Source organism: Salvelinus sp. IW2-2015, linkage group LG14 (assembly GCF_002910315.2).
Source record: "Salvelinus sp. IW2-2015 linkage group LG14, ASM291031v2, whole genome shotgun sequence".
NCBI classification, from domain to species: domain Eukaryota; kingdom Metazoa; phylum Chordata; class Actinopteri; order Salmoniformes; family Salmonidae; genus Salvelinus; species Salvelinus sp. IW2-2015.
The window spans coordinates 24,081,299-24,095,258 of NC_036854.1; positions in this window are offsets into that span (position 1 = coordinate 24,081,299).

Sequence of the window (13,960 nt, forward strand, 5' to 3'; positions counted from 1 at the left end):
ATTGCAATAAAAGATCACAAATCACCTTTAAGTAACATCAAACCAAATATGGAGTTGATTTGAATTGATTTCAGGTGATTTAGACATTATTTTTTAAACATGCTTACCTGCCCCCATCACTTCCATAAATTTTTAGCTAGCAGTGGCTAAAGTTAGCTGAAGAAAACTGAACAATGGATTACAGTTTCTCCTGGTCCACACTACTTTCAGGGTGAGGAACCATCTAACATCAAGTTGTAAAATACTCAACTATTTCTCTAACTACTGAAAACACTACCTAGTTTTGAATTTAGTTCAACTACAAACAAGCTAATGTAGTTAAATTACTAATTGAACTACTTGCAGTTCACTACTCCCCAACACTGCCATTTCTCCACAGTCCATTCCCCTAACCACTTGACTACGTGCGATTGACTGTTTTCCAAAATGCACACTTGCGTTCTCCCGTTCTTTCAAGGGTGATCTTTCTAGAACACCTGAGAGAGCATACTTATGTAAATTAGATTTAATTTTCAATACATTTGCAAAGATTTCTAAAAACATGTTTACAYTTTGTCATTACGGGGTATTGTGTGTAGATGGGTAAGAAAAAAAACTTAAAGGCACTGTAGCGGCTTAAGTCATCCATAAATCAGCTTAAAAGCCTATTTATGCTTGACCCAAAATATGGTTGGAGGCTTCATATATGCCAGACTAGAGTCAAGCTCAACAGGGTCTTCTTTCCCCGCTGATTCTGCCAAGCCYGTGGTTTCGCTAGGTAGTAGGTAGGGACAGTGTGACGCAATTGACATKATTGGTTGACGTTCTGTATAAACACAAACTCACTTCCCTGACAACTTCCTTCACAATAGCTCTGCTCTGCCGCAAGAAGTACAAAAGCCCTGAAGTCTGCGGAGGCCGCATTGCAGTAAATGCTGTCCGGCCACTTCAGAGGTTGGCTTGACCATGCAGAGCCTTTTAGTCATCCTAATAACAAGCTACCTTGGTAAGGGTCTCTGGTCATTTCCATGTAATAGGACCCATGAGCACCAACATGTGAAGTTCATAGGATCGTGTCAAATTGGGTGTCAAAAGAAAGTCTATATTTTTGAGAAATCGGCAATGGAGAGATGCCACCGTGAGGATAAGGTACGGGAACGGGACCATCAGACATGGCTGATGTCACAGGGATACATGTCACCAATTCTCAGCACAATAGATTAAATAGATCAGTTGAAAAAGTAAATATCCATTACCATGTGTAACAGAGGTGTTTTTTTAGGGTGCTGAGTGGTGGTTTGCTCGTGTGATGAGTAACCTTGCCTGAGACCTGAAAACGTACAGTATATTAGCTCCCCGTGTGAATGCCAAGGCTTAAGTTCAGAGGGATAACAGAGGCTCTCTTATGTGTTCAGTCACCATAGCATGAGGTTCAAGACAGACTGTTTGGTGGGTAACAGAAGTGAACTATGACTTTCTTTATCTCTGCTTTCTGAAGCGGATTATCGGATTGCCCAGCAGCCGGAGGTGCTGGAGAGGGAAATGGTGGAGAAGATTGCGGCACGGGCGTTTGCCCAGCACTTCCTGGCCGACCTGCTCCCCTCGGTCTACACCACGCTGAGGGATCATGGCTACTTCTACGACCCTGTGGAGAGAGGTCAGTCTACACCCAGGGCCTTGTGGATTGTCCCTTGACCCTTTCCCCCAACACCTTCCCTTACTTACAGAATCAAGTTACATAAGAGGTCATGGTACATGAGAGGGTTAATGCGCAAGGGAGTAGAGCAGGGACAAATTCTGTGATTTTCTACACCATCCTGTAGATTGTTCTAAAACCATTATTTGGTCAACAGTAATAGCCTTTGCATCATGTTGACTCCTGCTGTCGTGTCTTTGACTATGCCGGATTAAGTGATATGACATGCTATTCTATAAAATCCTTTCTCTGTCATTAATATTACCTGATTGAGCTAATCATGTAAATGTAATTAACTAGAAAGTCGGGGCACCACAAAATAATATTTATAGAGCAGTTATCTTACTAATCATGCAGAATTACATATACACAGAATGAATCATACCTTGATTACAAATGGAAAACGTCATAAAGGAAAACGTCCCTAGCGGACGGAACAGATATGACAGCTGGTTACCCAAGKGAAAGGGGGCTGGGTTTGAGTGAAAGAGCGGGAAGACTGAAGAACAAAGGGAGAAGCGATGTCTCTATCGGGCCGTRGGCAACTACTTTATCATAAATACAGAATCTTATGCATTCTAAATTACCGCCCATTTGGAAAAGGAAAATGCAATAAATATTTACTCTGAGCTGCRCTTCGGTAGGTTGATGGTAGATGGAAGGCCGTGTTGCCCAACACAGTCTTTGTCCTTTGAAGAATGTATCTGGTGGTAAATTGGATATGTTGTAGTAACGTCGTTGTGTGGTAGACGGGATACTCTGTCTGTTCTTTCCTAGCCCACGTTTGCAGCTGCTGCAACTCAACGGCTAGAAGGTATCACTTCTGTAGTGAATAAGAGTTCAAAGTTCATACCATTCGCAACCAAAGCTCACGCTGAGGTTGGCTTCGTTCTGTAGTTATTATCTGAACCCTTCTGACATCGGATCGTCATCCTAATGTACCCGGAACAGAAGGTTACATTTTCGTCAAGGGCTTATATAGTGGAGGGAGAAGGGTGTGCTTTCATAGTTTTATAACCCATATCTCTTCACAGGGTCGGGCCACTGATTGAGCAGAGCCCTAACCTTATGAAAACCCAGATCTCTCATTTGGAAGCTAAAATTACATTTAATCTTTTCACCAATAATTTTATATTTGAATCCATGTGAATCTGACAACTATAATGTGTAGACTTTCCACTGTACCGTTTATGTTATCCTATCATTGATGAGAATGTCTCAGATGAAAACCGAACTGACATCATATTCATTAAGTACCAACGCATATGTTCAACTGGTTGGATTCCCAAAATATGGTTCATTTCCCCCCACCTTCTGATATTCCCAGAATCTCTGTTTAACAAAGGCTATTCAAGAGTCCCTCTGTAGACTCAAGAGAGAGGGAAGGGAGAAAGGTATTTATGGGGAGGGTCATAAACCTTACCCACAGGCCAACGTCATGACACTGCTATGAAAGTATCTGCCTGTCCATATTTCACGTTTGCCTACTGTGTGAGCGAGCCACTCACCCCCTCTCTCCACTGTGCGCATGGAGGAGGGAGAGATGCATTCTGATAAGCACAAGCATACACAGTACCAGTCAAAAGTTTGGACACACCTACTCATTCAAGGGTTTTTCTTTATTTTTACTATTTTCTACATTGTATAATATGGAATCATGTAGTAACCAAAAAATGGTTAAACAAATCAATATGGAATCATGTAGTAAGCAAAAAAGTGTTAAACAAATCAAAATATATTTGAGATTTGAGATTTTTCAAAGTAGCCACGCTTTGCCTTGATGACAGATTTGCACACTCTTGGCATTCTCTCAACCAGCTTCATGAGGTAGTCACCTGGAATGCATTTCAATTAACAGGTGTGCCTTGTTAAAAGTTCATTTGTGGAATTTCTTTCCAACTTAATGAGTTTGAGCCAATCAGTTGTGTTGTGACAAGGTAGGGGTGGTATACAGAAGATAGCCCTATTTGGTAAAAGAAAAAGTCCATATTTGTCAGAAGGTGAGTGTAGCTGGTGCATGACGTCAGGCGCAGGAGAGCAAAATGAGTGAGCAACGTACTTTACTCAAAAATCAAAGGCACCAGGTAAACAAATACACTTGACCAAAATACCAACGGTAAATATTACGCACGGGTGATCACAGCACCCGTCGAAAAACCAGCCATCATAAACCGAACTGAACATAGAAATAATCACGGACAACAAACATGGGGGAAACAGAGGGTTAAATACATGAACATGTAAATGGATAATGAAAACCAGGTGTGTAGAAAATAAAGACAAAACCAATGGAAAATTAAAGATGGATCAGCGATGGCTAGAAGACCGGTGACGTCGACCGCCGAACGCCGCCCGTACAAGGAGAGGGACCGACCTCGGCGGAAGTTGTGACAATATTATGGCAAGAACAGCTCAAATAAGCAAAGAGAAACAACAGTCCATCCTTTAAGACATTTATTTTATATTTAACCTTTATTTAACCAACCTTTATTTAAGAACAAATTCATATTTAAAATGACAGCCTACACCGGCCAAACCCAGACGATGCTGGGCCAATTGTGCGCCACCCCATCAAGGCCAGTTGTGATACAGCCTGGATTTGAACCAGAGTCTCTATAATGATGCTTCAAGCACTGAGATTCAGTGCCTTAGACCGCTGCGCCACTGGGGAGCCCAGTTAGCATTGACTGACATGAAGGTCAGATAATTTGAAGGTCAGAAAATTTCAAGAACTTTGAAAGGTTCTTAAAGTGCAGTCGCAAAAACCATCAAGCGCTATAATGAAACTGACTCTGATGAGGACTGCCACAGGAAAGAAAGACCCAGAGTTACGTCTGCTGCAGAGGATAAGATCAGTAGAGTTACCAGCCTCAGAAATTGCAGCCCAAAAAATGCTTCACAGAGTTCAAGTAACAGACACATCTCAACATCAACTGTTCAGAGGAGACTGCAGGAATCAGGCCTTCATGGTTGAATTGATGCAAAGAAACCACTACTAAAGGACACCAATAAGACGAAGAGACTTGCTTGGGCCAAGAAACACGAGCAATGGAAATTAGACTTGTGGAAATCTGATGAGTCCAAATTTGCGATTTTACCACGTGTCTTTGTGAGATGCAGAGTAGGTGAACGGATGATCTCTGCATGTGTGGTTCCCACCGTGAAGCATGGAGGAAGAGGTGTGATAGTTTGGGGGTGCTTTGCTGGTGACACTGTTGGTGATTTATTTAGAATTCAAGGCACACTTAACCAGCACGGCTACCACAGCATTCTGCAGCGATACGCCATCCCATCTGGTTTGCCCTTAGTGGGACTATCATTTGTTTTTCAACAGGACAATGACCCAACACACCTCCAGGCTGTGTAAGGGCTATTTGACCAATACGGAGAGTGACGGAATGCTGCATCAGATGACCTGGCCTCCACAATCACCCAACCTCAACCCAATTGAGATGGTTTGGGATGAGTTGGACAGCAGAGAGAAGGAAAAGCAGCCAATAAGTGCTCAGCATATGTGGGAACTCCTTCAAGACTGCTGTAAAAGCATTCCTCATGAAGGAATCCCGAGTGGCGCAGCGGTTTAAGGCACTTCATCTCAGTGCTAGATAGGTGTCACTACAGGGTGTCAGGGTGTCACTACAGGGTGTCACTACATACACTCTGGTTTGATTCCAAATGGCCGTGATTGGGAGTCCCATAGGGCGGCGCACAATTGTCCCAGAGTTGTCCGGGTTTGGCCGGGGTAGTCCGTCATTTTAAATAAGAATTTGTTCTTAACTTCTCTGCGCTACGGATCCCTTTTACGGGATAATTTTCCTAAACAACCGCTGAATTGCAGGGCGCAAAATATTACTAAAAATATTTATAATCATGCAATCACAAGTGAAATATACCAAAACACAGCTTAGCTTGTTGTTAATCCACCTATCGTGTCAGATTTTGAAAATATGCTTTACAGCGAAAGAAATCCAAGCTTTTGTGAGTGTATCAATCAATGCTAGAACAGCTAGCCCCAAATTAGCATGGTCACGAAAGTCAGAAAAGCAATAAAATGAATCGCTTACCTTTGATTTGGGTTGCGCGTTATGTTCAGAAAACTACAGCCTCGTTCCGGTCCTGAAAGGCAGAAGAAAATTATCAGATTCAAAAATATTACTAAAAATATTTATAATCATGCAATCACAAGTGAAATATACCAAAACACACCTTAGCTTGTTGTTAATCCACCTATCGTGTCAGATTTTGAAAATATGCTTTGCAGCGAAAGCAATCCAAGCTTTTGTGAGTGTATAAATCAATGCTAGAACAGTTAGCCTTATATTAGCTTGGTTAGCTTGGTCACGAAAGTCAGAAAAGCAATAAAATTAATCGCTTACCTTTGATAATCTTCGGATGTTTGCACTCACGAGACTCCCAGTTACACAACAAATGTTCTTTTTGTTCAATAAATATTACTTTTATAACAAAAAAAAGCCATTTGGGTTGCACGTTATGTTCAGAAAACCAAAGCCTCATTCCGTTCGACAAAAATTCCAAAAAGTATCCGTAATGGTCGTAGAAACATGTCAAATGTTTTTTATAATCAATCCTCAGGTTGTTTTTAACAAACATAATCGATAATATTTCAACCGGACCGTAACCTATTCAAAAAGAGAGAAAAAGAAAATGGAGAGCTACCTCTCGCGTGCAGAAACTAATCAGAGGACACCTGACTAGTTTTGAAAAATCTCGCTCATTTTTCAAAATAAAAGCCTGAAACTATGTCTAAAGCCTGGTCACAGCCTGAGGAAGCCATTGGAAAAGGAATCTGGTTGATACCCCTTTAAATGGAAGAAAGACGGGCCAGGAAACACAGATAAAAAATAAATAATTACTTCCGGGTTAGATTTTCTCAGGTTTCTCCTGCAGAATCAGTTTTGTTATACTCACAGACAATATGTTGACAGTTTTGGAAACTTCGGAGTGTTTTCTATCCTAATCTGTAAATGATATGCATATTCTACGATCTGGACCTGAGAAATAGTCCGTTTACCTTGGGAACGTTATTTTAAAAAWTTTAAAAAATCTGACCCCTAGCGTCAAGAGGTTAACTGACTCGCCTAGTTAAATTAAGGTACAAAGCTGGTTGAAAGAATGTCAAGAGTGTGCAAAGCTGTCTTCAAGGCAAATGGTGGCTACTTTGAAGAATCTAAAATATATTTTGATTTGTTTTACACTTTTTTGGTTACTCCATGATTCCATATATGTTATTTCATAGTTTTGATGTCTTCTTCACTATTATTCTACAAGGTGTGTCCAAACTTATCTCTCTCTCTTTATATATATATATATATATATATATATATATATATATATATATATATTTGACTGTTGCTCAAATTGCAATTGCGGGAAAAATACAATTTTCAAAGCAACCACTATTGTTCCAATTACAGAGAGGAGAGGCACAGATTTCTGTGGGTATATCATTTATTTCTTACCTTTATTTTGTATTGAGTTCATGGCACCACTTCACTGGCACCCCTTTCTACCAGTGTAGGCTATATAGTATGGTTTTGATGCACCCTCGGAGCCGAGCAGAGCGGCTATTTGCCGTGAATAGGCCATCAAGTAGCCTAGGACTGGCTCTGGAAAGATACATTTACTGATAGATTAGTCAATTAGCCTATTCATGGMTATCTAGCAACAATATCATCTAGCTAAATGTTTTGAGTTCCCACTTCCTCAGGTGGTGAATAATAGGCTATAGCCTAGACAGTGKTGGAAAAAGTCCTCAATTGTCATACTTGAGTAAAAGTAAATATAAATATTTAATATAAAATTACTCAAGTAAAAGAGAAAGTCACCCAGTAAAATACTACTTGAGTAAAAGTCTAAAGTAAATGGAATTGCTCAAATGTACTTAAGTATCAAAAGTAAAAGTATAAATCATTTCAAATTCCTTATATTAACCAAACCAGAAGGCACAATTTTCTAGTTTTATTTTTTATTGACTGACGGATAGCCAGGGGCACACTCCAACACTCAGACATAATTTACAAACAAAGCATTTGTGTTTAGTGAGTCTGCCAGATCAGATGCAGTAGGGATGACCAGGGATGTTCTCTTGATAAGTGTGTGAATTGGACCATTTTCCTGTCAAAATGTAATGAGTACTTTTGGGTGTCAGGGAAAATGTATGGAGTAAAAAGCACATTATTTTCTTTAAGAATGTAGTGAAGTAAAAGTAAAAGTTGGCAAAAGTAAAGTACAGATAACTTWAAAAAACTACTTAACTAGTACTTTAAAGTATTTTTACTTAAGTACTTTAAACCACTGAGCCTAGGCCAATATGCACAAAGATGCCGGAAAATTAATATTTGATAAGCTAAAAATGAATCTGATAGCCTAATTTTGGATCCTATTTTGACCGGTTCCTTTTTAAATCATAGGCCAGGGTTTCCCAAACTCGGTCCTTGGGCATCGCCTGGGTGCTCGTTTTGGTTTTCGCCTTAGGACTACACAGCTGATTCAAATAACCAACTCATCACCAAGCTTTGATTATTTAAATCAGCTGTGTAGTGCTAGGGCAAAAAACAAAACATGTACCCAGGGAGGCCCAGGACCGAGTTTGGGAAACCCTGTGACATAGGCTACCATCTGAGTTGTCTTACTTGACACGGGAAAAAATGGTCTATAGAGCCCTGCTGCTAATGTAAAGTAACTGTCCCTAAAAACATTTTATTGTTGCATTTATTGTTATCGAGCAATATAGTTACATTTATTGCAATATTACTTTTGGTCCATAACGGCCAGCCCTACAAGAGGTTGTTCAGTTTTAGCGAATCATTGAAATGCTGACCTTTGACTCCCCAGCCCAGACTGAGCTTGAAGATCCATGTATAGTTCAATATTGTCCAAGTACCAAAATACCAAATATTTTGTTCTCAAGATACATGGATATTTACAGGGTTTAATATTCAATGTGCTTTTTGTGTGCGTGTCCTCTTATTATCTCCAGATATTGAGACTGGCTTCCTCCTGTGGCTGATGGCTCATGCCGGTAACACTYTGGAGAAGACCTAAGTGGCCAGAGCAGTAGTAAGTCGATGGAGGCACTTCTGAGATTTTTCAAAGATCAATACTTGACACGTCCAACCTGTGCAGTTATCATAGGCCTACCATGAAAGTGCATTTGCTGTGAGGCCCTCTGAGATTTAACTGGCCATAAACATTATTTTAGCACCATCTAATGGTCATTGTTTAATACTACAGAGGCCATTGTAAGTTAGAGAACCAGCCACCCTGGCATTGACATTGCTGCAGTGCTGAACTCAAATATCCTACAAAGACCACGATGCAGAAGCAACAAATAACATGCCATTTTAAAGACATGTGTTATACCTATGTAATATCTGTGTGAAACCCACAAGAGTGCTAGACCCACAGGGGTTAAACCCACCAAGGTACTCATATGCAGACCAACATAGTTATAACATACAGCATAGAACAGAACTGAACCTCTTCGTCTTGGTTACAGTGCTCATCCATGATGTCACCCAGAAGAGGCTGGAGCTGTTCAAGCAGGTGGAGCCCCAGGACCCCTCGTTCCAATGAGAGCCTGTACCACAATGGTGGGACATACAGGTAATATCAGCAAATCCAAAATAACCAGCAATGGTATAAAAGCATGAATAAATCCACTGTCTGTATACTTATGTTAGTTATTTGTTTTAGTTTAGTTATTTGATATTGGAGCCAGAACCATTGATGCTGTGAGGGTGTTTTTGTTTTTTAAATGAAAGAGAGCTCCCCATTCTGTCAGGCCTGAATAACTCGAGTTTTCATACACATTTTTCATTCGTGATACATGCAAAAGTCAGACTTAAGAGCGCCCATCTCAAGTTTGGATTCAGCCGAACRACGGACGACAATGTTTCTCATGCTGGCCTACACCACTCAACAGCACCTCCCTCAAGAGTTGCAATCAAACTGATGATCGTAGGACGACATATATAGCTGTCTGAAATCACAGCCATGCATTTAGAGTTGGGCCATTGGGGTTTCTGCATTATGATGCATTTACACAAAACTGTATAAAGAATTCCATATGGAAGCCATTCTACTGGGCACAAACTGGTTAAATCAACCTTGTTTCAAGGTACATTTGTCAATGTATTGTGATGTGGACTCTRCGTGGAAAATACATTGGATTTGAAAAAAGTAATCAATGTAAACTGTTTTGAGGGTAAAATTTAGTAGGTGGACACCCCAAAAGTAGGTGGACACCCCTTCTAATTRGAGAATTCGGTTATTTCAGCCACACCCGTTGCTGACAGGTGTATAAAATCGAGGACACCACCATGCAATCTCCATAGACAAACATTGGCAGTAGAATGTTAGTGATCAATGTAGTAATACCCAAGCACTGCCCGTACCCTAGTTATTGATGGAAAAAACAGGACCTACCCGGGCCTAACCCGATGTATAATGTAGGGCTCGGGTCAGATAGCAGTGCTAATCTAAATCAAAGTTTTTAACCACACAATTCTGTAAAAAGTGGGGGAGGCTTTACAGCAGTCTTTACACCTGACAACACATGACAACTTTGCTATTGCATATACATAAACCATACTATTATAGCCATTCTAGTCTGCTCCTAGATCTGTTTGTGCTATCTAAAGCCTCAGTATTTTTGTATCTATTTGTATCAGCATGTTAATCCAAGGGTCCTGGCTAAATGCAAAAACACATCAGGATTACTGATTGAGCATTCCGCTCCATTCAGACAATTCTATCACTCCTGTCTGCCCTTTTTACAAACAGAATTTAATTACATTATTGGTTGATATCCTGAATGAACACCATTGGATTATTACGGATCACTGAATGTTCCCTTTTTCAATGTTTAATCTAACCCAGGCAGCACAGCACCTTTTTAATGATATGCACCATACGTAATGTAATCCATTACAAAGTTAATCTCTGCTTCTGTGACCTGAATGTTAACACAAACCATTTGTTTTTTGTCCGTTTTCTTTACAGGGAATGGATTTCTATACTAAATATTTGTATTTTCTATTATGTTTAGATTCRATTTTTTTAGCTAGGCAAGTCAGTTAAGAACACATTCTTATTTAAATTGACGGCCTACCCCGGCCAAACCCGGATCACAGCTGGKTGTGATACAGCCTGGAATCAAACCAGGGTCTGTAATGACACCTCTTGCACTGAGATGAAGTGCCTTAGACCGCTGCGCCACTCGGGAGATTTAACTCTTACTTTTTTAAACAAATCCCATTAATCTATGGATTCGTGTACAGTGCTTTTATACTAGTTTCTTATCCTTACCCAAATCAAACTTTATTTGTCACATGCACCGAATASAACAAGTGTAGACCTTACCGTGAAATGCTTACTTACAAGCCCTTAACCAACAGTGCAGTTCAAGAAAGAGTTAAGAAAATATTTACCAAATAAAACGAGACTTTATTCAGGGAGTACCGGTACAGAGTCAATGTGCGGGGGTACAGGTTAACTTGTACATGTAGGTCGGGTTGAAGTGACTACGCATAGTTAATAAACAGCTCCTAGCAGCAGTGTAAAAAACAATGTAAATAGTCCGGTGGCCATTTGATTAATTGTTCAGCAGTCTTATTGTCACGCCCTGATCTGTTTCACCTGACCTTGTTCTTGTCTTCACCCCCCTCCAGGTGTCATCAATCTTCCCCACTTATCCCCTGGGTATTTATACCTGTGTTTTCTGTCTGTCTGTGCCAGTTCGTCTTATTTGTTCAAGTCAACCAGCGGGTTGTGTCTCAGGCTGCCTGACCCTGAGCATGCCTGTCACCTTTGCTGCTACTCTGGATTATTGACCCCTGCCTGCCTTGACCTGTCGTTTGCCTGCCCCTCTTGCAATAAACATTGTTTCTTCAAGTCTTACCTGAAACCTGATACTTATGGCTTGGGGGTTGAAGCTGTTAAGGAGCTTTTTTTGTCCTAGACTTGGTGCTCCGGTACCGCTTCCCRTGCGGTAGCAGAGAGAAGTCTATGACTTGGGTGACTGGAGTCTTTGATAATTTTTTGGGCTTTCCTCTGACACAGCCTAGTACAGTATATAGGTCCTGGRTGGCAGGAAGCTTGGCCCCAGTGATGTACAGGGCCGTACACACTACCCTCTGTAGAGCCTTATGGTCAGAAACCCGAACAGTTGTCATACCAGGCGGTGATGCACCCGGTCAGGATGCTCTCGCTGGTGTAGCTGTATAACTTGGTGTTTTTGGACCATGATAGTTAGTTGGTGATTTGGACACCAAGGAACTTAACTCTCGACCCGCTCCGTTAATGTTTATGGGGCCTGTTTGGCCAGCCATTTCCTATAGTCCACGATCAGCTTTTTTTGTCTAGCTCACATTGAGGGAGAGGTTGTTGTCCTGGCACCACACTGCCAGGTCTCTGCCCTCCTCCCTATAGGCTGTCTCATTGTTGTCGGTGATCAGGCCTACCACTGCTGTGTTGTCAGAATKTAATGATGGTTTTGGAATCATGTTTGGTCGTGGGTGAACAGGAAGTACAGTAGGGACAAAGCACACACCTGAGGGGCCCCAGTGTTGACATGTTGCCTGATTTGTTGTAGGCTCATGTTTCAGTAGCCTATCATCTGCAACTGGTTGCTTGTTTTATTTTCCCACTGTTAGTCATTTTACCAAAATGCTGTTTGTATGTCTCTTTAAATGATGCTGGTGTTCAATCACTCAATTCCTGTTTCTTTTCACAACAGGTCTGTAAAACTTTAATTTCATAATTTCTCATACATCCTCAACAACTCTATTTGTACTAGCCTAGAGTTGAACGTTATCTGCTACCCTTTGCATTGATGTAAAGTAATGTTAAGGCCTACAGTGCTTGACATGGTCAGGAGCTCACTGGAGCTGAGTACCATCACCTCAAAGTGTCTACTGCTTGAGCTCCTGTTCCTCTTATCGAATATTAGCTCAAAGGTATTGTGGAGCTTCTGCACCTAAATGTAAACAGTACCAGCACCCAAAATTAGTTCAGCCAAACTATTTTAGTCCAAGTCAAGCACTGGATGTTTAAAACAAAATACAGTATGCTATATTTTAAAATGATAACAAAACCTTAGCCTTGGTCAGTCATTATGCTAAATCGTTTTTTTTGTCTTTTTCAAAACCGTAAGACATTTKCTGGAAAGTACATCTGGTTTCAGGACAAATGTAGAGTATCTGTTTAAGAGAGTGCATCACTGCAATTTCTTCTTTACAAGTGGCCGTTTCTGTACATCAGACTACATGTGATGCGCTCTGACCTGTAGTTTCACTTCAGGATTTAACTCCGATATATAGTGTTCTATTTTAATCCTGCTCAACTATTGGTCGGTGTACAGTTATGAAACCTCCCCAACCCCGTTCACTGCGCCTCCTAGGTTGAGTTTATACAATGACGTGTGATTCTGACGCGCGCTATTCCTCAACTACACAAATAGAAACGAATGTCTGGTAATGCAAATATACACGTGCATTTAATATTTTGCTTTTGTTTTGGTTATGACACCCTGGCTATTTTGTTATGCCCCGTTTGTACTAGGAAGGGGCATTGCGCGGTGAAACATTGTAAACCATTGGGCTTGTTCAGCCCACGAAGTGAGGAATTTGTGTATGGAGGTCAATGATTGTTGAATTTGGTAAACAAAAAAATTAATTTCTCATTAGCTACGTGAGGCTTATTTGATCGAATAAAAGTTTGGTAATGGTTGGGTAGTTACAAATGCACTGATATAGGTGGACGCGCGTGTCATTTCGGCAACTTTGAAAAAACAACTGAGTTGTGCCGTTGTCAGTGAGAGGTCTCATGGATATAACCCGTATTAGCGTGGAGAATTCCCATTTAAGGGCTTCCATCATTYTATAGTAGTCAACTAGTTCAGGATTCCTATGAGTTTGGAGCAATCAACCAATTAAGAAGAAAATGGACTAGTTGAAAATGGAGATTGCCTTAATGGCACTTGCCCATGCTGTCACAGACGCTACAATAGCACAGATACAAAGATTAATCCTCTGTCTCTATGGCCTGTTTTTCACTCGGGTATCTGCCCTGTCATTGGCTAGAACTGTCCCACCTGATCTTGCCTCCGCCTGTCTGCCTTCCATCATTCAGGGCATATATTTCCATTGTTGAGCGGTCACGCGAATATCTTGTCAATATAATAGACCATCTTTGACTTGTTTTGTTGAATGAAGCAACCGACTGCAGACGAAAGTCGAGGAGTGAAGTYTGGGGAGGTGCGTC